General features: G+C 42.0%; 1 protein-coding gene and 1 long non-coding RNA gene across 3 annotated transcripts in view; one reads left to right on the plus strand and one right to left on the minus strand.

Moving 5' to 3' along the window:
* Positions 1–243: 243 nt before the first annotated feature.
* LOC129623563 (uncharacterized) lies at positions 244–6,165 on the minus strand. Its single transcript, XR_008700595.1, has 3 exons — positions 6,067–6,165; positions 758–1,137; positions 244–360 (listed from the first exon to the last, which is right to left on the minus strand). It is a non-coding gene; the product is annotated as an uncharacterized LOC129623563 (long non-coding RNA).
* A 24-nt stretch (positions 6,166–6,189) lies between these two features.
* ZBTB43 (zinc finger and BTB domain containing 43) overlaps positions 6,190–25,351 on the plus strand; it is a 28,825-nt gene continuing 9,663 nt past the window's right edge. The window contains exon 1 of one of the 2 annotated variants that reach the window (XM_055541182.1): positions 6,190–6,338. The gene's annotated coding sequence lies outside the window, so the exon portion shown is untranslated. The remainder of the gene's footprint in view (positions 6,339–25,351) is intronic. The other variant, XM_055541183.1, reaches the window with a different exon arrangement.

Raw genomic sequence — 25,351 nt, forward strand, 5'->3', positions numbered from 1 at the left:
GAAAAAATAAATCAGTGTTGTTTTAAGCCACTGAATTTTGGGGTGAGTTGTTTTGTAGTAATGGCAGACTGGGGGACTTCCCTGGAAGTCCAGTAGTTAAGACTTGGCCTTCCACTGCAAGGCGTGCAGGTTCCATCCCTGGTCAGGGAGCTAAGATTCCACATGCCCTGGCCACCAAAAAACCAAAACATACAGTCCCAACCTTGGGTTTTTATCTCTGGTCAGCTTAGGGATCTCCCACCTGCTATTTTCACTCTAGGACTCTTGCTGATGGAGCAGGCACTTTCTGGAACATCGCTGGTCTCCATGGCAGAGAGAAAGTGAGGAGGGGATCGACACACTGACTCTCAATGCTGTCACCTGAAAGTGACACAGGCCATTTCAATTCCTTTTTCATGGGTCAAAGAAAGCCGCAAGGCCACATCTGTGTTCAGGGGCAGGCCTAGCCTCTCCAGGAGAAAGAAAGAAAACATTTAGTGGCAACACCCATGAATTCCACAGTCTCCACTCTGACGGTGAATCTGTGGATTTCGACCAATTTCTACTCTATATCATCATTTGAGGCTACGATATCATATGGTTACAATTTAGAATTATCATGTACTTCTGGTGAGTTGAACCTTTCTCATAAAATAGCCTATATTTATTAGTCATCTTTTGCTAAGTTAGGCATGAATCATGCACTCATTCATGAAGTATCCACTTGGAACTGACATATTTCATGTTACATTAGTCCAAGAAAGCCACATGACCACACCTAACTTCAAAATCTCAGTGGCTTATAATGATGATCGTTAATGTCTCATGTTATACATCCTCTGGGTCATTTGTAGGGTTTCCCAGGTGGTACCATGGTAAAGAATCTGCCTGCCAATGCAGGAGGCGCAAGAGATGTGGGTTCAATCCCTGGGTCAGGAAGATCCCCTGGAGAAGGAAATGGCAATCCACTCCAGTATTCTTGCCTGGAAAATTCCACGGACAGAGGAGCCTGGTGGGCTGCAATCCATGGGGTGGCAAAAGTCGGACATGACCGAGCATGCACACAGGGGTCATTGTGGCACTACCCACTCTTCATTCCAGCTTATTTTCATTCAAGGACCCAGTGGAAGGAGCAGCCCCATCTTGGATGTGACCTGCCTGTGGCAGAGGGAAAGAATAGATGGTTCATCATTTCTATTCATGTGTCACTGACCAAGCCTGAAGTCCACAGGTTGGGAAGTACAGGCCTCTTACAGGGGTAGCAAATTATCAAGAACAATGATAAAATTCACTACACTACTTCTAGCAATGCTTTTGCCTCAAAGTCTACCCTGTCCAATGTTGATACAGCTAAAACAGACCCAGCATGGAATCTCTTACTATTCTTTGACTTTAAAATTTGTCTTTGTGCATAGCTAAACTTTTTCAAAAGTTGGTGTTACAATCTATCTTTTAACTAGACAGTTCAGGTTTTTAAATATATATGCTGTGCTGTGCTTAGTCACTTAGTTACATCCGAGTCTTTGGACTGTTGCCTGCTAGACTCCTCTGTCCATGGGATTTTCCAGGCAATACTGGAATGGGTTGTCATTTCCTCCTCCAGGGGATCTTCCCAACTCAGGGATCAAACGAGCATCTCCTGTGTCTCCTGCATTACAAGTGGATTCTTTACCCACTAAGCCACCAGGGAAGCCTTACTGTGATTACTGAAATATTTAAATTTGTTTTTCCACTTTATTTTGTGCTCTGTATTTTTCCACTGCTTATGTTCTTTCATTCCTGCCGTTATTTCCTTCCTTTCTCCCCCTTTGCTTCTTTCTTTTTTTTTTTTTTTTTCTTTTTCAACAGAATGTTTTAAAGTATTGTTTATTTGGCTGTGCCAGGTCTCCGTTGAGGCATGCAGGGTCTTCCACTGCAGCACACAGGGCATGTGGGATCTAGTTACCTGCTCAGGGATCAAACCCAGACCCCCTGCATTGAGAGCCACTGGGCCACTAGGGAAGGCCCCTTCCCCTTTAAAGTTTTGTTGATTTACTTTTGGCTGCGCTGAGTCTTCACTGCTGTGTGCTGACTTTCTCCCGTCGCAGTGAGCCAGGGCTTCCCCTTGCAGTGGCTTCTCTTGTTGCAGAGCTCAGGCTCTAGAGCATGCAGGTTTCAGTGGTTGCGGTGCACAGATTTAGTTGCATGTGGAATCTTCCCCATATCAGGGATCGCACCTGTGTCTCCCGCATTGGCATGTGGATTCCTAACCACTGGACCACCAGGAAAGTGCTTTCCTTCTTTTTAAAAATCTTCTTCTTCTTCCTCTGGTTTGGTCTTTATTCTTTAAATAGTAAGCCTTGAAATTTTAACATTCGTATTTCATTAGAAGTCTAACGCTAACCAATACTTTTATAGACAGTGGAATCGGTTCACTCTAACTGGCTGATACACCTAATGACTCCAATTCTTTGCTTTCTTATGCACACTCTTTGCCATAATCCTTTATAGCTCCCTCTTACTATAGCCTTGGGCTTCCCTAATAGCTCAGTATTCAGAAAACTAAGATCATGGCATCCAGTCCCATCACTTCATAGCAAATAGATGGGGAAATAGTGGCTGACTTTATTCTTTTGGGCTTGAAAATCACTGCAGATGGTGATTGCAGCCATGAAATTAAAAGATGCTTACTCCTTGGAAGGAAAGTTATGACCAACCTAGACAGCATATTAAAAAGTAGAGACATTACTTTGCCAACAAAGGTCTGTCTAGTTAAGGCTATGGTTTTTCCAGTGGTCATGTATGGATGTGAGAGTTGGACTATAAAGAAAGCTGAGCTCCGAAGAATTGATGCTTTTCAACTGTGGTGTTGGAGAAGACTCTTGAGAGTTCCTTGGACTGCAAGGAGATCCAACCAGTCCATCCTAAAGGAGATCAGTCCTGGGTGTTCATTGGAAGGACTGATATTGAAGCTGAAACTCCAATCCTTTGGCCACCTGATGCGAAGAGCTGACTCATTTGAAAAGACCCTGATGCTGGGAAAGATTGAGGGCAGGAGGAGAGGGGCACAACAGAGGATGAGATGGTTGGATGGCATCACCGACTCAATGGACATGGGTTTGGGTAGACTCCGGCAGTTGGTGACGGACAGGGAGGCCTGGCGTGCTGCGGTTCATGGGGTCACAAAGAGTCGGACACGACTGAGTGACTAAACTGAACTGAACTGAACTGAATAGCTCAGTTGGTAAAGAATCCACCTGCAATGCAGAAGACCCCAGTTCTATTCCCGGGTTTGGAAGATCCACTGGAGAAGGGATAGGCTACCCACTCCAGTATTCTTGGGCTTCCCTGGTGGCTCAGCTGGTAAAAAATATGCCTGCAATGCTGGAGACTTGGGTTCAATCCCTGGGTTGGGAAGATCCCCTGGAGAAGGGAAAGGCTACCCACTCCAGTATTCTGGCCTGGGGAATTCCATGGACTGTATAGTCCATGGGGTCCCAAAGAGTTGGACACGACTAAGCGACTTTCACTATTACTACTATTACTACTACTATAGCCTTGGACTCAGTCATGTGACCTTCTTTAGCCAATAAAATATTTTTTAAAGTCTTAGAAAATGTGCTCATACTTTTCCATTGCTCTCTTTTGTGCACCTACCATTGCCATGAGAATTTATCCCCATTGCCTGGCTGGTGAGTAAGAGACACATGGAACAGAGTCAGGGCTCCCAGCCGAAACCACCCTAGATCAGCTGACCCTAGACATGTAGGCAAGCCCAGCCAAGCTGAGCAAAAACTCTCTAACCAACCCCAAGCAGACACTAGACATATGAGCCAGAAACAAATAAAGCTGTATCCCTCTGAGGTTTTGAGGCTCTATGTTATGCAATAGTTAACTAACACACAGTTTTATAATGCATTCAGTTCAGTAATCCTTTTATACTATCATTCCATTATTTTGGTTTTACATTTTTTGATCCTACAAATTATAAGTTATTCTTTGTTTGTTTGTCCCTAATGTTTGTTTATATTTACCTATGTTTGCCATTTTATCTGCTCACTAATCCTTACTGTTCCTCAGTTTTTCCTCTTGGGATCATTTTATTTCTTCCTGAAATAAATCTTCTAAGAGATGCTTCAGTTAAGTTCTGTTGGTAGTAACTCTTAGCTTTTGTTGATCTGAAAAGTATTTTTGAAAGATTATTTGCTAAGTATACAATTCTAGGTATAAGACTATTTTCTCTCATCTTGTTAAGGCTATTATTCCATTAATGATATTATTTCATGCTATTATTATTATTATCATTGCTCCCATTATTGCTGTTGAGTAGCCAGGAGTTGGTATCACTATCATTCTATGGTAGATAATCTGACTTTCTTCTCTATCTGCTTTTAAAATCATCTCAGGCTTTGGTGTTCTGCAGTTTAACCAGATCTAGGTTTTCTTTTCCCCAATCCTAGTTGGGATTCCTTGTGTTTCCTGAGGCTGCTTCTCTTTCATCAATTCTGGAAAATTCTCAGCCATCAATATTTGACAACTACTTTGTTCATATTCACTTTATTATCTTATAACATAAAAGAGAGTCAGACACGACTGATGAGACATAGCAGCAGCAGCAGACCTCACTCTTTTTCATTTCTTTATCTCACTGGGATGGCTTTTGGATTATTTTCTTCAAATCTATTTTTTAGCGCATGAATTTCTCTTCAGCTGTACCTCATTAGTTATTTAAACCTTCCAATGAGCTAGACACTTAAATGTATCTGATGCTGCTGATTGTCTTCTCTGCCCATGGGTTTTGTTTTTTGATTGTGAATTCATATTTTTGATATTTCTCCTAGCAATTTTATCTATTTTGTTGCTGTTATACTTGGATATACGTAGTCTATTAACCGGAGAAGGCAATAGCATCCCACTCCAGTACTCTTGCCTGGAAAATCCCATGGATGGAGGAGCCTGGTAGGCTGCAGTCCATGGGGTTGCTAAGAGTCAGACACGACTGAGCAACTTCTCTTTCACTTTTCAATTTCATGCATTGGAGAAGGAAATGGCAACCCACTCCAGTGTTCTTGCCTGGAGAGTCCCAGGGACGGGGGATCCTGGTGGGCTGCCGTCTCTGGGGTTGCACAGAGTCGGACACGACTGAAGTGACTTAGTAGTCTATTAACAGGCTTCCCAGGTGGCGCAGTGGTAAAGAATCTGCCTGCCAATGAAGGAGATGCACGAGACTTGGGTTTGATCCCTTGGTCATGAAGATCACCTGGAGTAGGAAATGGCAACCCACTCCAATATTCTTGCCTGGAAAATTCCATGGACTCAGGAGCCTGGCAGGCTACAGTCCATGGGGTTGCAGAGTCGGACACCTGAGCAACTGAGCAGTCTATAATATTGCCAGAAATAAAGCCCAAGACCAAAGCAGTCCTACAGAGCTGAGAGCTTGGGTCTGGAGCCAGACTGCAGGGCTTAATTGAAGTTGTGCCACTTACTAGTCGTAAAACTACTCATACAACGAACATCCAGGGATACACCGTCCAAACCTGAGACTATAGCTTAACCTCATCTGATAACTGGGCTCTCTCAAACTTTCTGCTTCGTTGGCCTTAGCATTTGTCATATCACAGGCACATGCCAGTAACTGAATTTTCTACCTTAGAAACAGGAAGAAAATAAAAGCTGCAAAACACTTGAGCATATTCAACTGGAAGTCTTGGTGGACTTTGAAAACAAGTACAGAATAAACAAAAACTTTTTCAGAAGCCCCAATCGATGGCTTCTATAAGTATTATGGGCCAGAAATTGGTCACATGCTTATGCCTAGTCCAACTACTGGCTAATAAGAATGAGTTTATCACGAATAGTCTGGACCAGTTACGAGTCATTCAATTGGGGTGAGGCTTTTCCTAGGGGAACCCGGCACAATGCTTGAGAGGGCATTGGTCCCTTCACGGAACTCTTACTGAACACCCGCTACAAGCTAAAGGCGCTGTGGAGCCAGTAAAGGATTTGACATAATCTCTATCAGACAAGCTGAGATAGGTCAAAGTGTTTATTTAGCACTCCTCTCCGCAAACGTCAGCGTTGGCCCTGGAGTACCTACAAGAGACTGACCTGCTCCGGGCCGTACTGCGCAGCCGCGGGTTCTCTCGGAGCATGCTCCTGACTCCCCGCCCCGAACGCGAGTCCCGCATGCGCACATCGCTTTCTCTCGGACGCACCCCCGGAAGCACTGGCAGTTTTAGGGGGCGGGACCGGTAAGCGTTTCCGGAGGCGGGAGGCGCAGGCTGAGGCGGTCGCGGCAGCGACGGCTTGAGCGGGCCCGGCGCCGGCGGCGGCGGAAAGTATCCCACCGGCGGGCTATGTGAGCGCCGAGCCCTTGGCAGGTATGGCAGAGTCAGGACAACGCGTAGCAAGGGGGCAGGAATGGAAACCGGAGAGGTTTGAAGGGTTCTCTGCAGGTTCCGGCGCGCTCACCGCTAACACCGCCAGGCCCATTGCGCCGACCGGGATGCTGAAGCCGCGCGCGGGACCGCTGGAGTCCCGGCGCCCCGGGTCCGACTCCTGCGGTCTCTGGCCAGCTCGGAGCTCGTGCAGCGACACCGAGGCCCCCAAGGCGGCCCTCGTCCAAGGTCACCCTCCGGTGACGGACCTCGGCGGGCCAGAGCGCTTAGAGATCCCGCCACCCCTTCTTCCCCCAGTCAGACCGCCCCTCCGGCCTTTCGGGGGCGCGGAGTGGGCGCGGCTTGGCGACCTCTCGGTTGAGTCAAAGCCAGGAGAAAAACTGCGCTTGGGACTTGGCTGATACTGGTCTCTGTTTACCTCTGCGTTTCACGTCTCTTGCTGTCTGTGTCACCTGTCATCACCTACCCTTTATGCCTATTAACTCGGCCTCGGTCAGCTTTGTGTTTCTCTCGAACCCATCTCCTAGTATCTGGATCCTGTCTTCATTTCTGTTTCCACCTTCTGTGTCCCTTGACCCTGTGTTTCCCTCTTAGTCTACTCTGATTCACGGCCTGCCTGTCGGTCCAGCTATTTACTCATTCTGTGTTTCTCTGCCAGTCGTGTGTCTTTCTCTCTTGTTTCTGCCTCTCCTCACTGGGTTTCTCTGGGCGGGGCGGCCTGCCCGGACCTCTGAGCCATGGCAGGTGACTCATGACCCTGTGAAGCTTCCTACACTGGTGACATGATCAGCGACTAGACGGCAGTCTGACCTCAGCTCTGACAGGTGTCGCCCAAACGGTCAGGGTGTAGGCGCTCCTGGAGGACAGAAGGCCATCTGCAGGCCAAAGTAGCTTGATGAATCCTTGCTTTTTCTTACCCATGGTTTTTCAGAACTGCCGACTCTACTTCCCTTTGCTCCATTCACGTGGCTTCCAGGGTTCTAAGGAGCCTGCTCTCTGAGTTACCACTGCTTAACCAGGCCTGTGTACAGGCTGAGGAAGGGTCTGTCAGAGATCCTCTGCCCGTTGGAGCTCGTGGGGCAGTAGCAGGATTTCTGGGAGAGCTGTATACTTAGTTTGAAGATCGTGTCACTATGTACAGTTAAATTGTGAGAAACCTAGTCGCTTGGCATTCGTTCTTTGCTCTACAGAAGTATTCAGTGGAGAAGTAAGCTGGACCCAAAAGAACAAATAATGAAGGAGTCCACTTATATGAGGTATCTAGAATAGGCAGATTCATGGAGACAGAAAGTGGAGTATAGTTTTGCCAGGGGCTGAGGGTGTTGGCAGAATCTTGGCTCTCTGCACACCAGTGCCCAACAGAAATACAGAGAGTCATGGAAGAAAAGGAAAGAGTGGCTTTACTGCTTTGCCAGGCAAACGGGGAACAGAGTAGGCTAGCGCCTCAAGAGCTGTGCCCTACTCCCAGGTGAATAGAGAGAGGTTATATAGTCAGACTGGGATGTGTGATAGGATTAAGGCAGTAACAGTCTTGCATTCTTCTGCAAAGTTTCAAAAGGGTGGGATTGCTGACAAGATGTGTGTGCAGGGTCTTAGGTGGGCTTCCCAGGTGGCACAGTGGTAAAGAATCCACCTGCCAATGCAGGAGACTCAAGAGACTTGGGTTCAGTCCCTAGGTTGGGAAGATTCCCCTGGGGTATAAATAGCAAGCCTCTCAAGTATTCTTGCCTGGAAAATCCAATGGACAGAGGAGCCTAGTGGGCTCTATTCTGCGGGGTCACTGAGCGCGAACACAGGGTCTTGGGTTCATTCTCCTAATCTTGATGAGCCTCTCTGGTCCCTTTAATCTTACCTCAGGTGATTTCTTGGCTGCTCCTCCCTTGATTAGCAACTTTTCTGCCCTTTGGAACTAAGAGAACGTTGTGGAGGCTGGAGTCTTGCGTATGAGAAATGGAGGACAAAAAGACCTCAGTGTCCTGCAGCCCCACAGGGCCCTGCTCAACATCAAGGGGGAGGAGAGGATGGAAAATTATTATTTAATGGATACAGGGTTTTAGTTTGGGATGATGAAAAAATTCTTCAAACAGATAATGGTGGTGGTTGCGCAAATGCATAAACGTACTTAATGCCACTAATTGTAAACTTTAAATGGTTACAATGGTAAATTTTATGTTAAGTATATTTTACCACAGTACCAAAAAAGAAAGTTGTTGAATGTAGATTCCTGAAACTAACAAGCTCTTTGAAAATGTGATTTTAAAAATTCCATCCTGTAGCTTTTAGAAACATTTAGTTGAACTGACGTTTCTTGATGCCTGCTCTCCACAGCCAAGGTCCTTAGAAAAGGAGTTTGGTTAAAAGAATGTAGTTAAAAATTTCTACTTTTAGCACCCTGACTCTCCCTTTGTATTCATTGGGTTCAGTGCAGGAATCTGCTGCATAAGCAGGAAACTAGAGGATGGTTTTACTTTTTACTTGAAGAAAAATAGTCCTTTTATTATTATAATGAAAAATTATGTGTTATTAAGTGTTTTCTGGTGGGAGAGGCCTTTGTTTTATATTTTCTTATCTAAGCTGTCAGTTTGTAAGCTAGTTTATCAAGCTTTCTTATAAGATGTAGCAGCCGAATTACTGCTATATTGAATCCCTTGATATCATTGGTTATTTTATGTACCACCAAAGGAAGAGAAAGCTCTGGCAATTAAACTTCTGCTTTGTGCATGCTAAGTCACCTCAGTAGTGTCTCACTGACCCCATGGACTGTAACCTGCCAGGCTCCTCAGTCCTTGGGATTTACCAGGCAAGAATACTGGAGTAGGTAGCCTTTTCCTCCTCCAGGGGATCTTCCCCACCCGGGGATCAAACTTCCGATTCCTGAGTCTTCTGCGTTGGCAGGCAGATTCTTTACCAACTACACCACCTGGGAAGCCCAATTAAGCTGTTACATATGCTTTTTTACATGTTTAAACTTATTTAGATCTTTTAAAGTTATATTCTAGTACATTTGTAAAAATAAGAAAAGTGAAACAAACTGATTAAAATGTTCATTAACCTCCTTACTATTCCTACTCTTCTGAATACTTTTCAGTTCAGAGTTACACCTGTGCTTTTCCACAGTTTGTCCTGTGTGTCGTCAGAAGCATTGGTGAGGCTCTCAGGAAAGCTCTAGTACTGTTTAAGCAGAGACAACTGTTATAACTTCCACCTGGCTATCACATCCTGATTTCAGAAATTTGAAAATGTGCCTCTTATAATCAATTGACTATAGCTCTATATTAGTTTCACGAACTTTTCCGTTTTACCTTTTTATGTTTGCAGTTAAAATACAAAGAGATTTTTGTCTCATTTGTAACATATTGAGGGGAAAAAAAACTTTTGTTGTGTATGTTGTAGAACATACAAAACAGCAAGTGCTATTTCTTCCTTCTGCTTTCTTGGTTCAGCTTCTTATCCTGAATTCTAATGAATATGAGAGTGCAGTTAAAAAACATTTCCTTGGCTTTATTGTAATGTTAATGGCAGGATGAGATGGTGGATGGCATCATCAACTCAATGGACATGAGTTTGTGCAAACTCCAGGAGATGGTGAAGGACCGGGAATCCTGGTGTGCTGCAGGCCATGGGTTCGAAAAGAGACACAACTGAGCTGAACGACTGAACAACAACAACAGCAATAGCAGGATGATTGATAAGTGGAGAGTTAGTGGTTAGAACAATAACTTCTCTTTTGAATCGCAAAGAATTTTCCACACTGGATCATTTGCCTTAAGTTTTAAGTAAAACATTCAGCTGTGGCAGGAATCAAACTTCATAAAGTAGGTAGCTTGTTTTTTAAAAATCCTAGAATAGGTTTTACCAAGTGCTCTGGCTGTGTGTGCTCAGTTGTGTCTGACTATGACCCTTTGGACTGGAGCCTGCCAGGCTTCTCTGTCTGTGGGATTTTTCAGGCAAGAATACTGGAATGGGTTGCCATTTCCTTCTCCGGAGATCTTCCTGACCGGAGGACTGAACCTGGGTCTCCTGCATTGCAGGCAGATTCTTTACCTACTGAGCCATCAGGTTGCGGGGGGTTGCGGGGGCGCGGATGAGCAGTGTGTTCCAGTTAGAAAATATAGGTATATTTGATTGATAATGGTCTAGGGAACAAAAAATACTTTTGCACAGAGTAGTTTAATTCTGCAAAATTACATAGGTATTGACTAGTGAGAGTTCCAGAAAAACATCTACTTCTGCTTTATTGACTATGCCAAATCCTTTGACTGTGTGGATCACAGCAAACTGGAAAATTCTTCAAGAGATGGGAATACCAAATCACCTGAGCTGCCTCCTGAGAAATCTGTATGCAGGTCAAGAAGCAACAGTTAGAAGTGGACATGGAACAACAGACTGGTTCCAAATCGGGAAAGGAGTATGTCAAGGCTGTATATTGTCACCCTGCTTATTTAACTTATATGCAGAGTACATCATATGAAATACTGGGCTGGAGGAAGTGCAAGCTGGAATCAAGATTGCTGGAAGAAATATTAATCACCTCAGATGTACAGATGACACCCTTACGGCAGAAAGTGAAGAAGAACTAAAGAGCCTCTTGATGAAAGAGCAGAGTGAAAAAGTTGACTTAAAGCTCAACATTCAGAAAACTAAGATCATGGCATCTGGTCCCATCACTTCATGGCAAATAGATGGGAAACAGTAGAAACAGTGACAGACTTTATTTTGGGGGGCTCTAAAATCACTGCAGATGGTGACTGCAGCCCTGAAATTAAAAGACACTTGCTCCTTGGAAGAAAAGTTATGACCAACCTAGACAGCTTATTAAAAAGTAGAGATACTGCTTTGCCAACAAAAGTCCGTCTAGTCAAAGCTATGGTTTTTCCAGTAGTTATGTATGGATGTGAGATTTGGATTATAAAGCTGAGTGCTAAAGAATTGATGCTTTTGAACTGTGGTGTTGGAGAAGATTCTTGAGTCCATTGGACTGCAAGGAGATCAAACCAGTCCATCCTAAAGGAAATCAGTCCTGAATATTCATTGGAAGGACTGATGCTGAAGCTGAAACTCCAATACTTCGGCCACCTGATGTGCAAAGCTGACTCATTTGAAGAGACCCTGATGCTGGGAAAGTTTGAAGGCGGGAGGAGAAGGAGATGAAAGAGGATGAGATGGTTGGATGTCATCACCGAGTCAATGGACATGGGTTTGGGTAGACTACGGGAGTTGGTGATGTAGAGGGAGGCCTGGCGTGCTGCAGACCGTGGGGTTGCAAAGAGTCGGACATGACTGAGTAACTGAACTGCACTGAACCATGGTGATACGAGATGTTAACATTTAAAGAAAGCTGAGTGACAGTCATGGAGGAACTCAACACTTTTTGTAACTTTTCTGTAAATTTAAACTTACTCCCAAATTAAAACTTTATTTAAAAAATGCAAAGGTAGTAGCTCAGAAGGTAGAAAAGCTGATATAACAGAAAATATCAGTCATGATTATTTTCTTTGCCACTCACCCACAGATACAATATTTATTAGCAAGACACTGGTACACAGTGAATGGCACCAGCATCTCTCACATTTTTAATGTGATTTTTCTTTTCAGATTTTAGTTTGAAACAAAACTAAGAAATGGGTTCCTCTTTGTCATTTATTCATACTGTCTTTTGATGGTCATGGCATAAAGAACTTTATCCCAGGAATGCAACTTTTTTTTTAGGTAAGCTATAAACTTGCTAAAAATACAGTTTTTTAAATTATTTACTAAAATGGTTTCTTTTTCAGTAATTTTTTACTGAAATAATGTAATTGTATTTACATTAGACCAGAAGGTTCTTTTACTTCTGAGGAGTAGATACTGCACATTTTAAGGCCAATCATTGCCATTCTTTGTATTGTTAGAGAATTTAACTTCCAAAAAACTTCTCTAAGTGACATTTTTTTTTTCACTTAGAAAAATATTAGATTTGGAATTACATTTCTGTTTGAATCCTAACATACCACTTCTGAGATATGTGACCTGGGCCAGATCTTTTAACCTTTCTGAGCTTCAGTTTAGCTCATGAGTGTGATGGTATAAAGGCTATTGCCACGCCGGAGTTTACATAGTCTGCTTAGTGAACTGTAAAGCATTTGGCTAAAGTATTTGAGTAGGCATGGGGTGTTGGTATTTTTGTACATTTGTGCCAGACTAGAGATTTAGTAAAGTAACATTTACTGTGTTTAAATGTGCTCTCTGCAGTAAGCATGCAAATTACCATGCACTCTGATTACGAAATCTCTGGAGGGCTTCAAGAAAAGTCACTGGTGGGTCACCTTCCCTATTATACTGTTGTCCTGTGTCTTTTTAGGATATGGAATTGGTGTTTAAACAGTATATAAAGCTTAACATACAATTCCTCAGCTAAATAATAGATGTAGTCTACAATTAAACTCATCAGAGTTGGAAAGGGTCTTGTAGGTCATCTAGTTCATATTTACCCTTTGTCCTCTGCTCTTAAATAGCCAGATTAGAACTTCCCTAGTGGTCTAGCGGTTAAGACTGTGAACCTCCACTGCAGAGGCTTCAGGTTTGATCCCTGGTCAAACCTCACATGCCACAGGATATGGTCAAAAAAAATTAAAAAAAAAAAAAAGCCAGATTATCTTAGGGAACAATGGAGGGAGTTAGCTAGGATTGGTGTGTTTGTTTTAGAACTGTTACTATTGGATTAAAAAAAAAATTATACAAGGTGACATAAAATTGCTAGTATTTGATTAAGTCTGAAGATGGCGAATAATTTGCTCTGATTGCATTGCACACTGTAGACTGTTTTGGTTATTTGTGAAAATATTCATCTTTACCTTTCATACTGCCTCATCTCTCAGACTATTGGGTCTGAGCTGGTATTTTGAATTTAAGTTCCAGCTTCATCAGTTACTGGTTGTATGACCTTAGGTACATAGTTTAGCCTCTCGTCTATTTTTTATTCTTTACAATAGGAGTAAAAAATATCTTATCAAGTGATTTTTTTATGAGGATTAATTTATGAGAATATATAAAGTGCTTTACATAGATCTGTTACAATACATTCATTAAATAAATGGTCCATGCGATTACCTGTCCTACTAATTATGACATTGTCCTGCTTACCCAGTGGGATTGGTAACTAGTTTACCTTGCATGCATGCTAAGTCACTTCAGTCGTGTCCGACTCTTTTCAACCCTATGAACTGTAGCCCACCAGGACCCTCTGTCCATGGGATTCTCCAGGCAAGAATACTGGAGTGGGTTGCCATGCCCTCCTCCAGGGGATCTTCCTAACAAAGGGACTGAACCCATATCTCTATGTCTCCTGCATTGGCAGGTGGGTTCTTTACCACTAGCACCACCTGGGAAGCCCAACTAGTTTATCTTGCATTACTCTGTTTTTAAAAACTGCTTTATCATGACATAATTCATATGCAGTTTAGAGTTTTTTTTAGTATATTCAATGAGTCAAATACCCATCAAAGATTGAGGGCAGTAGGAGAAGAGGGCAACAAAGGATGAGATGGTTGGATGGTGTCACCGACTCAATGGACATGAGTTTGAGCAAACTCAGGGAGATAGTGAAGGACAGGGAAGCCTGGCTTGCTGTAGTCCATGGGGTCTCAAAGAGTCAGATACAACTTAGTGACTCAACACCACCACCACAATTTAATCTTAGAATTTTTGTCTCCCCTTTTAAACAAACCAGTTAGCAGTCACTCCTTATTTCCTTGCCCTGTAGTTTCTTGCAATGCTGACTTATTTTTGCCTCTGAAATTCACTATTCTGGACATTTCATGTCAGTGGGGTCATACAAGATTTAGCCTTTTGTGTCAGACTTCTTTCACTTGGCATGATGTTTCAAGGTTTGGACTTCTGATATATATCAATACTTCATTTTTATTGCCAAAAGGATGTTATGATGCATGTAGTATTAATAAAATGGAATAATATTCCATTGTATAGATATACCATGTTCTATTCAGTCATCAGTCGAGGACATTTGGGTTATTTCCAGGTTTTGACCATTATGAATAATGCTGTTAGAGACATTCATGTATGTTTTCTGTGGACATCATGTTTTCATTTTGGGTAGATACCAAAGAGTAGAATTGTTGAGTTATATGATAACCCTGTTTAACTTTTTGAGGAGCTACGAAACTGTTTTCTAAATTGGATGCACCATTTTACATTCCCACTATCAATGTTGTTGTTCAGCCACCCAGTCGTGTCTGACTCTTGGCGACCCCGTGGACTGCAGCACGTCAGTCCTCCCTGTCCCTCACCATCTCCCAGAGTTGGCTCAAGTTTGTGTTCATTGCATTGGTAATACCATCCAGCCATCTCATCCTCTGACACCCTCTTTTACTTCTGCCCTCAATCTTTCCCAGCATTAGGGACTTTTCCAATGAGTCATCTGTTTGCATCAGATGACCAAAATACTGGAGCTTCAGCTTCAGCATCAGTCCTTCCAATGAATATTCAGAGTTATCTCCCTTTAGATTGACTCGTTTGATCTCCTTGCTTTCCAAGGGACTTTCAGGAGTTTTCTCCAGCACCACAGTTCTTTGGTGTTCTGCCTTTATGGTCCAGCTCTTACAACCATATCTGACCACTGGGAAGACCATAGCCTTGACTATACAGACCTTTGTTGACAGAGTAATGTCTCTGCTTTGCAATGCACTGCCTAGGTTTGTCATCGCTTTCCTGCCAAGAAGCAATCATCTTCTGATTTCATGGCTGCAGTCACCGTCTGCAGTGATCTTGGAGCCCAAGAAGAGGAAATCTGTCACTCCTTTCACTTTTTCCCCTTCTATTTGCCATGCAGTAATGGGGCTCCGGGAGTTGGTGATGGACAGGGAGGCCTGGCGTGCTGCGATTCATGGTGTCGCAAAGAGTCAGACACGACTGAGCGACTGAACTGAACTGAATGGGGCTGAGTGCCATGGTCTTAGTTTTTTTAATATTTAGCCTTAGCTCTTTCCCTCTCCTCCTTCACCCTCATCAAGAGGCTCTTTAGTTCCTCTTTGCTTTCTGCCATTAGAGTGCTGTCATCCACATATCTGAGGTTGTTGATGTTTCTCCCGCCTATCTTGATTCTGGCTTGTAACTCGTCCAGCAGGGCATTTCTCATGATGGACTCAGCATATAGGTTAAACAAACAGGGTGACAGCAGACAGCTGTACCGCAGTGTATAAGGGTCCTAATCCTTCCATATCCTCTCTAACACTTGTTAGTGTCTGTCTTATCACAGCCATCCAAGTGGGTGAGCATTTCCCTAATGAATAATGATACTGGACTTCTTTTGTGTGTCCTACTTGGAGAAATGTCTGTTCAAATCCTTGACCCATTTTTCAGTGGGTAGTCTTTTTATTATTGAATTTTAAGAGTTCTTTATGTATTCTGGAGTATGAAGTGGCAACCCACTCCAGTATTCTTGCCTGGAAATTTTTGTGGACAGAGAAGCCTGGTGGGCACCAGTCCATGGGATTGCGAAGAGTCAGATACCATACCACTACCACCACCGTATGTATTCTGTATACAAGTTGCTTGTAAGTTACCTGATTTGAGTATATTTTCTCCCATGTTGTAAGTTATGTTTTCTTGATAGTATTATGTGTACTTTGGCCCACTCTTGTATCTTCCTGCCTACTGATTCAGTAGGTCCCATTGATTCTGTTTTCCATATTCATTGCTACTTTCATTGCCTCAAACCTAGACCATATTTACTGAAATCTTAGAATTGGCCTTTACTTTAGGCTTGCTCCTGCTTTAAGTCCATCCATAAATTATCCTTTCTGAGCATTTTTCACAGCATGTCACACAAAAGTTTTCAGTGCTGCCCCCAGTGCCCCATTTAAAGCTCAGACTCAGCCTTTAGCAGGGTGGTGCCAGTCATTCTTTTCAGATTTATCTCTCACTACCCCTGTCATTTTTAGAAGGAAGCACAGGCAGTGATGCCCATGCCGCCAGAGGAGGTCTTGAATGGAAGAAAGCTTTTAAGAGGGTCTTGTGGGGGTAATTTCACCATAAAATGAGTTCTTGCCCTCAGTGCAGTGGTGCCAGCGACTCAGCTTCTCCAGTATGCCACACTCATGGTATACTCAGCCTACAAGAAATTAAAGCAGAATGCTGTCTGCTTTATAATTTTTCTTTTCTGTGTTAATAAGTGAGAGAGTTATGTTTTTTCTTTGTCCATTTTTGATACTGTGGTTTTATAAAAAATACCAAATATTCTTATATCTTTGTTCCCTTTCCCCTTTCTTCCTCCTCTGAAACAGTTTATATAACATAGGAATTCATTTTAAAGAGTTTTCCCATAAAATATACTGGGCCTGGTGAGCTTTGGGCAGTCATTTGAATATGCTTTGTCATTCCTCCACAGTTACTTATCTCTTTAGGTGTGTCTGTTCTTCTATGAAGTTGTTTTTTTTTGTTTTTTTTTAATCAATGTGACATTGAAATTTATTAGGGGAAAATTGTCTTCTGTTTTAAAAAGTTTCTGTCGTGTGATTATATTTTGTTTCATTTCTTATTCCTAATTTTCTGAATTTGACATTGCTGGTTTTACATTATTTGTTGTTATTGCTCAGTCGCTAAGCTTTTCTTCTGCATTGTTAATTCTGTTGTTATTCCCAGCCAGTGTTTGTTTGTCTTTTAATTTATAGTTCAATTTTGGAGTTCCTGTGTGTTTGTTAGTTTTCCTGTGTACCTACCATGCTTAATTTTTGTGAACATATGAAATGTAGAATTTTCTACCAGTTGTAGAAGTCTGTCATTTCTGGGTCTGTTTCTGTTGATCAATTTTTTTTCTCTCTCTCCTTATTATGAATTATATTTTCCTTCTTTGCATGCCAGGTGATTTTTTTTTTTTTTTTAAATTGGATGCCATACACAAATTTTACCTTAGTGGGTTCTTGATTTTTTGTGTTGTATAAATATCCTTAAGCTTTGTTCTGGAACACATTTAAGTTACTAGGAAATATTTTGATCCTTTTGAGGCTTGTTTTTAAACTTTATTTAATGGAACCAGAATTGCATTTTGTCTGAAGCTAATTTGTTCCCACTGTTGAGGCAAGATTCTCCTAAATACTCAAGGTTTTACACTCGGAAGTTTTCTTCTATTAGATACTTTGATTATTCCTTCTGCTCCATTCATTTTGTTCTTTCTTTCAAGGACTTTTAACTAGCCATATGTTGGAACTATATTCTCTGTTCTCCTATTCTGTTATCTTCTACCTTGCTGTTATCCTATTTTTATCCTCCTCCTGCATAAACATTCCTCAGAGTGCTTCCACATTATTGATTCCATTTTTCTACTCCTTACCGCCTATTTAAATTTCTGCTCTCTTTTAGTTTCCTTATATCTTGTTCTTTTTGCATCATTCTACTGTTTTATCTTCCCTAAATTTTCATTCACAGAAATCACATTTTCATGCTTGGGGAAAACATGCTTGTGGAAAACCTTTAAAAAGGTTATCTAAACTGTACTCTTTGTTTACACTTTACTATTTTCTTCTTTTTGGTTATTGTAGAATCTATTTACAGAATAAAACAGTTTTGGGAAACATTTTGTTCAGGTCTGAAAGTTTCCCCCCTTTTGGATAGATCACTTTATACCTGAATGCTGTTATAGTCAACTGTTAGCTCTTCTGCTGGAGGATGGGTTGATGATATTGACATCAGTGTTATAACGAGTTAAAAATAAATACATAAACTGGGGTGGAGGCTAGGTTGAGACATTGTTAGGCAAACTTGAGCTCCATGCAGTTTGTTCTGTGTTGGTGAAATTGTTTTACCAGGGGCCAACTTGTGTTTCTTTGGTCTAGCTGACAAAGGATGGGCTATGTCTTTGCTTCCTTCCTGGGGCTACTAATGAGCCCCACCCTTTCATATCAAGTCTTTAAAAATTTTCTGCTGAGGCAGTGTGCAACCTTTGGTACCCAGTGCAGCCATCTCTGAATGTTGCCAGAATGCAGGACCTTTCCTGTGGTCTGCCCTCTTTAACTGTGGGCCTTCCTGATGAACAGGTACCTGCTGGTCCTCTGTCAGGATTACTGCTGCCAGAATTGCCTGGTGTAGCAGGGGGAGTTGTCAGGGCAGAGTCTCCCTTTAGCCTGGCCCCATCTCCACTAGATCCTTAATTAAAATTTGTTGCATAGAGACAACTCTGATCCCTGCTTTTCAGGCTAATCTTTTTGTTTCTTATATTTTTTGGTTTGGATGTAGTAGATGGAAAGAATTATATGCTGCTTGCAAGTCTTCCTTTTAGCCTGGTGACCACCAAAATTTATAGTGACGATATATAACTTTAGAATACACCAGGTACCCTCCTCTGAATTCCTCATGATTTGTAATCCTCTTATGGTGCTTATATCAGGCTTTGCATTGAGTAACAGGGTTATATGCATGGGGTTTTTTGTGTGTTTTTTTTAATCCCCCTACCAGATCATAAACTCTGGACAGTGACATTCCTTCATCGTCTTAGAAATCCCCCTCGTACTTTGCACATAGTGTTTTATGTTGTGGGGTGCTTTAAAATGTTCTTTTGTGGTGAGTTAATTACTTCTGTGAAACTCTTAACAATTGAAATGGCAACTACTATTATATAGACCTCAGTTGCCTGTGAGTTTGTAAATATTATTTGCTTCTGTGCTGTCATGTCCAACTCTTTGCGACCCCATGGACTGTAGCCTGCGAGGCTCCTCTGTCCATGAAATTTTCTAGCAAGAATCCTGGAGCAGGTTGCTGTTTTGTACTCCAAGGGATCTTCCTTACCTGGGGATCAAACCCATGTCTTTGGCGTATCCTTCATTAGTAGGTGGGTTCTTTACCACTGCGCTACCTGGAAAGCCCAATATTGCTTATATAACAGGGAAACCTGTAGGAGAGATTTAGACTTTGCATGTTACAAGATAAGAGAATATGTAGAAGTGCCAGAATCATTCAAATTTAAGGGTAGAGGTCAAACACTTATTAAATTACAAAGATTATTACCATCTCAACAGAGTTAAAAAATAAAGTTACATGACCTTTTTCCAATTGTTTTTTAGTATGTGGTAAAAAATACATGTTATTCCATTTGCCACTTTAACCATTTTCAGGTTACTTATATTCCACTATTGTGCCTGACGTGACTTATATTCCAGTATTGTACAGTCAGCACCACTTTCTAGTTGCAAAATATTTTCATCACCCCAAACAGAAACTCTATCCATTAAGCAATAACTCCCCATTCCTTATTCACCCAAACCCGTGACAACCTCTAATCTACTTTCTCTGTATTTGTCTCTTCTAGATACTTCACAAAAGTAGAATTATACAACATTTGTACTTTGTTTCTGGCTTACCCTAACGTTTAGCATGTTTTAGTGTAATGTTTTCAGTATTCATCCATGTTGTAGCATATATCAACTTCATTCCTTTCTGTTTGTGTTCTGTGTGTCTTCTCAATATAATTGACTTATAATGTTGTTGAAGTCCTCTGTTTCCTTATAGAGCTTTTGTCCTGTTTTTCTAGATGTGTTGAAGTCTCCCCCTGTTAGTGTACATCTGTATGTTTCTCTCTTGAGTTCTGTTCATTTCTGCTTCATATATATTTCTTTTGTTAAGTGCGTATATGTTTTTGTCATACATTCTTGAAAGAGTGAAACTTTTATCAGTGTATACTATCCATCTTCTTGTAACCTTTTTGACTTAAAAATCTGTTTTGTCTGATAGTATTAATAATGTAGTCACCCCTCTCTCTTTCGGTTTCTCTTTGCATGAATCACCTTTTCCATTATTTTACTTTGAACATCTTTGTGCCTCTGTAACTGAAGTGAGTCTCTTATAAACAGGGTAGAGACCGTGTTTTTTAACCTATTCTCCAAGTTTCTTGCCTTTTAACTGGAGAGCTTAATCTACTTCATTTGAAAAAAAATTACTGATAAAGATGGATTTATTTCTACTGTTTATTTCTAGCTATTTTCTGTGTATCTTATGTGTTTTTTGTTCCCCTTATTGCCTTTTAGGTTTTTGGTAAACATTTCTTGCATCTTCTCAACCTTTGCCTCCTTTCTTTTTCCGAGATACTAAATCATATTCACTGTCATTGTTCTGCATTCTTTTTCTGGAAGGTTGCCTATCTCCGCTTCTTTTACTTGTTTTTCTGGGATTTTATCTTGTCCCTACATCTGGGATGTAACTTTCTGCTTTTTCATACTGATTAACTTTCTGTAAAGTGGTTTTGTTCTAGTTGTGGGATTGTGGTTCTTGCTTCTTCTGTCTGCCCTCTGATGCAGCCGGGTAAGAGGTTTGTGTAAGCTTCCTGATTGGAGGGACTGGTGGTGGGAAAAACTGGGTCTCCCTCCAGTGGGCAGGGCCTTGCTCAGTAAAGCTTTAATCCAGTTATCTGCCGATGGGTGGGGTTGCGCTCCCTCCCTGGTAGTTTTTGGGCCTAAGGCGACCCAGCCCTCTGGGCTCTGGGCTGTATGGTCAGGGTAATGGCAAACCTCCAAAAGAGTTTACGCCAAAGAAGACCTTCCCAGACAGCTGCTGCCATCCCCCCATCCCTGTGGTGAGCCCCTGCTGACCCACACCTCCCCTGGAGACCCTCCAACACTAGCAAATTGTTTCAGATCAGTTTCCTGTGGAATCACTGCTCCTTTCCTCTGAGGCTTGGTGTACGCAAGGTTTTGTTTGTGCCCTCCAAGACTGGAGTCTCTGTTTCCCCCAGTCCTGTGGAAGTCTTGTAATCAAATCCTGCTGGCCATCAAGGTCAGATTCCCTGGGGATCCCCAGTCCCTTTGTCGAGTCCCCAGGCTGGGAAGCCTGACAGTGGGGTTTAGAACCTTCACAACAGTGGGAGAACTTCTTTGGTATTATTGTTCTCCAGTTTGTGGATCACCCACCCAGAAGGTATGGGATTAGATGTTATTGTAATTGTGCCCCTCCTACGGTTTCGAAGCGGCTTCTTTCTCTTTGGACGTGGAGTATCTTTTTTAGTGGGTCCCAGCGTCCTCCTGTCAATGGTTGTTCAACAGCTAGTTGTGATTTTGGTGCTCTCGCAGGAGGAGATGAATGCACTCCTTCTACTCCACCATCTTGAACCCCCCCTTATTGCCTTTTAATTGAGATTTTTGTTTTATATATTGTTTAGATTCCCTTCTTTCCTTTTTATGTATATTTTTAGTTATTAGTAGTTATCTTTAGGTTTACAATTAACATCTTAAAACTTATAACAAGCTATTATCAGTAGTATATTAAAAAACAGAGATATTACTTTGCCGACAAAGGTCTGTCTAGTTAAAGCTATGGTTTTTCCAGTAGTCATGTATGGATGTGAGAGTTGGACCATAAAGAAAGCTGAGCGCCGAAGAATTGATTCTTTTGAACTGTGGTATTGGAGAAGACTCTTAAGAGTCCCTTGGACTCCAAGGGACTTGGACTGCAAACCAGTCAATCCTAAAGGAAATTGGTCCTGAATATTCACTGGAAGGACTGATGCTGAAGCACCAGTACTTGGGCCATCTGATGTGAAGAACTGACTCATTGGAAAAGACCCTGATGCTGGAAAAGATTGAAGACAGGAGAAGGGGAAGACAGAATAAGTTGGTTGGATGGCATCACCAACTCGATGGACATGAGTTTGAGCAAACTCCGGGAGTTAGTGATGGACAGGGAGGCTTGGCATGCTGCAGTCCATGGGTTTGCAGTCGGAGATGACTGAGCAGCTGAACGGACTGACTGATTGGTAATATGTGAAAACTCTACTCCTATACATCTTCATCCCTCCCTCTTCATATTGTTATTGCCACTGATTACATCTTAATACAGCAGTCCCCAACCTTTTTGGCACCAGGGACCTTTTTCATGGAAGACAGTTTTTCCACAGAGCAGGGCTGGAGGGGTGGTTTCAGGATGATTCAAGCGCATTACATTTATTGTACACTTTATTTCTAATCCAGTGCCACTTCTGATCTAACAGGAGGTACTGGTCTGCAGCCTGGAGGTTGGGGACCCCTGTCTTAATACATTGTGTGCCCAATAACATAGACTTATTGTTTTATTCATTTGCCTTTTAAATCATTCGGGAAAACAGGAGTTGTAAACAAAAAGTGTAATAATATCGGCTCTTATATTTACCTATGCTATAACTTTTACGGGTAGCCTATTCGTTCATATGCTTTGAATTACTATCAAGTGTTCTTTTATCTCAGCCTGAAGGACACCTTTATCATTTATAGAGGAAGCCTACTAGTAGCAAACACCCTTCGCTTTTGTTTATCTGGGAGTGTCTTAATTTCTCTCTCTTTTTAAAAAAATATTTACTTATTTGGCTGTGTCGAGTCTTAGGTGCGGTGTGCAAACTCGTAGTTGCAGTATGTGAACTCTTAGTTGTAGCCTGTAAAATCTAGTTTCCTGACTAAGGATCAAACCCAGGCTGCCTGTGTTGAGAGTGCAGAGTTTTAGCCGTTGGATCGCCTTCATTCTTGAAAGGATAGTTTTGCAGATATGAAATTCCTGGTTGACAGATCTTTCTTGTAGCACTTTAAATATGTCGTGTGCTGCCTTCTGAGCACCATGGTTTTTGATTAGCAGTTAGCTGTTAGTCTTACTGAAAGTGAAAGTGTTAGTCACTCAGTTGTGTGTCTGACTCTGTGACCCCATAGGGTGTAGCCTGCCAGGCTCCTCTGTCCATTCATTTCTCCAAGGCAAGAATACTGGAGTGTTGCCATTCCCTTCTCCAGGGGATCTTCCTGACCCAGGGGTTGGAACCCAGGTCTCCTGCGTTGCATGTAGATTCTTTACTGTCTGAGCTACCAGGGAAGTCCAAGTCTTACCGAGGATCCCTTTTAGGTGATGAGTGGCTTGTTTCTTGCTGCTTTCACGATTCTCCATTGTCTCTTCCTTTCCACTGAGAAATGGAATATTTCCCGCCATATCAGTAAACAAGGACGTCATAGTCAATAGCAGTTTCAGCCACCAGGATGGTGAACTGGTGAGCAGTGAGGGAACTCAGGATGTGAAAATGCAGGATACTGGCCCCAGATAGATGGCACGCATATCAGAGGAATGATTTCAGTGAGCCCAGACTCTTTCGTCTTCCCACACATAGTGAAATTCCTTAGCCTGACATATTTGGTTTTCTTTAATTATCAATACTCTTTTGACTTTCCCAAATACCTGGCCTTTGTTGGAAACCTTCCTATATGTCCTCCCTCTCTTGCCTCCTCAGAGCAGTTTCTCAGAGCTATCTGAAACACTGTCTCCAGGGCTGCAGTCCTCATTTCGCCCCAAATAAAACTTAACTTGCAGCTCTCACATTGTGCACAAAGTTTTTTTTTTCCAACCCCACTATTTGACTTACAATGTATCTTATGTGGATCTCTTTATCTACTTGGAGTTTGTTAAACTTCTTGGATGTGTACCGTTTATGTCTTATCAAATTCAGGAAAATATATCATTTCTATTCTTTTTTCTGCTTCTGAGACTGATTTGCATGTTGGTATATTTGGTTTTCCATAGTACCGCAGATTGTGTTTCTTTTTCTTTGTTCCTAATACTCCTCAGACTGGATATTTCAATTGCTTTACATTTGAGTTTGATGAAGTTTTTTCCTTTTGCCTGCTTAAATCTGCCATTGAACTCCTCTTATGAATTTTTAATTTTAACTTGTATCTGTTTCCTTGGTCTGCCATAATAAAATACTACAGGCCAGGTGGCTTAAGCAATGAGAAGTTATTTTTTTCACAGTGTCAGAGGCTTGAAGTCTGAGAGCAAAATGCTGGCAGATTTGGTTTCTCCTGAGGCCCTTCTCTTTGGCTTGCAAGTGCCCCCTTTCCATTGTGTGTTCACATTGCACACATGCCTGATGTCTCTGTCCAAATTTCATTTCTTTTAAGAACACTAGTCATCTTGGATTAGGTCCCACCCAAACAGCCTCCTTTTAACTTTACCTTTTTAAAGGCCCTAAATCCAAATATAGTCACATTCTGGAGTACTGAGGGCTAGGGCTTTAACATCGGGGAATTGGAAGGATGCAATTTAGCCCATAATGCAGCTGTTAAAATTTCCAGCTCCAGAATTTCTATTTGATTACTTTTTACAATTTCGATCTCTTTATTGACATTGTTCTCCTGATTTTCTTGAACTCTTTGTCCATAGTTTTCTTTAACAGTTTGAGCAGGTCCACAGCAGTTGACTTGAACAGATCTAACTAGCTCTTAACAATGTCTGGTATTCCTCAAGGATAGTTTCTAATTTTTTTTCCCCTGTGAATGTACCTTATTTTCCTTTTTCTTTGTGTATTTTGTGTATTTCTGTGTAATTTTTGGTTCAGAACTGGATATTTTTAGTATTCTAATGGGATAGCTCTTGAAATCAGATTCTTCCCTTCCTAGGGGATTTTTTTGTTTGTTTCTTGTTGATGGCTGCTGGGGTCTATATGGTGGTTTTTTCCAAACTGTTTTGCAAAGTCTGTACTCCTTGTTGCGTATAGTCCCTGAAGTTTCTGTTGCTTTAGCTCTGTGGTAGACTGTGTCCTGACAGAGATTTCCTTAAGTGTTTGGGCCCAGGAAATAGCGGGAAAGGTGTGTTTATTTTAAAATCTTATGATGGATGCTACTGGGGAAACCATGCAGCCCGAGACAAAGCTGCATGGATCCACCAAACTGGCCAAGATGCAAAAACCCCAATTTTTGAAGAACACCATTCTTCTACCCTGGCATCAGCTAGGCACTCTTGGAAACTGGGCCACTGTCTTGCAGATTGTGGCAGGAGGAAATGGCAACTTGCTCCAGTATTCTTGCCTGGAAAATTCCATGGACAGAGGGGCCTGGTGGACTATATACATGGGACCGCAAAGTTGGGTACAGCTGAAGCGACAAAGCATGGACACTCACTCTCTTAACAAGGTTTAACAGCCTCTTCCTTGATCAGGCATTGCTGTGGTTGCTGTTAAGTGTCTGATCAGATTCCAGAGTTCTGAAATGGTTGATTTTGATCATCTTAAC

This window comes from Bubalus kerabau, chromosome 11 (genome assembly GCF_029407905.1).
Source record: "Bubalus kerabau isolate K-KA32 ecotype Philippines breed swamp buffalo chromosome 11, PCC_UOA_SB_1v2, whole genome shotgun sequence".
NCBI lineage: Eukaryota > Metazoa > Chordata > Mammalia > Artiodactyla > Bovidae > Bubalus > Bubalus kerabau.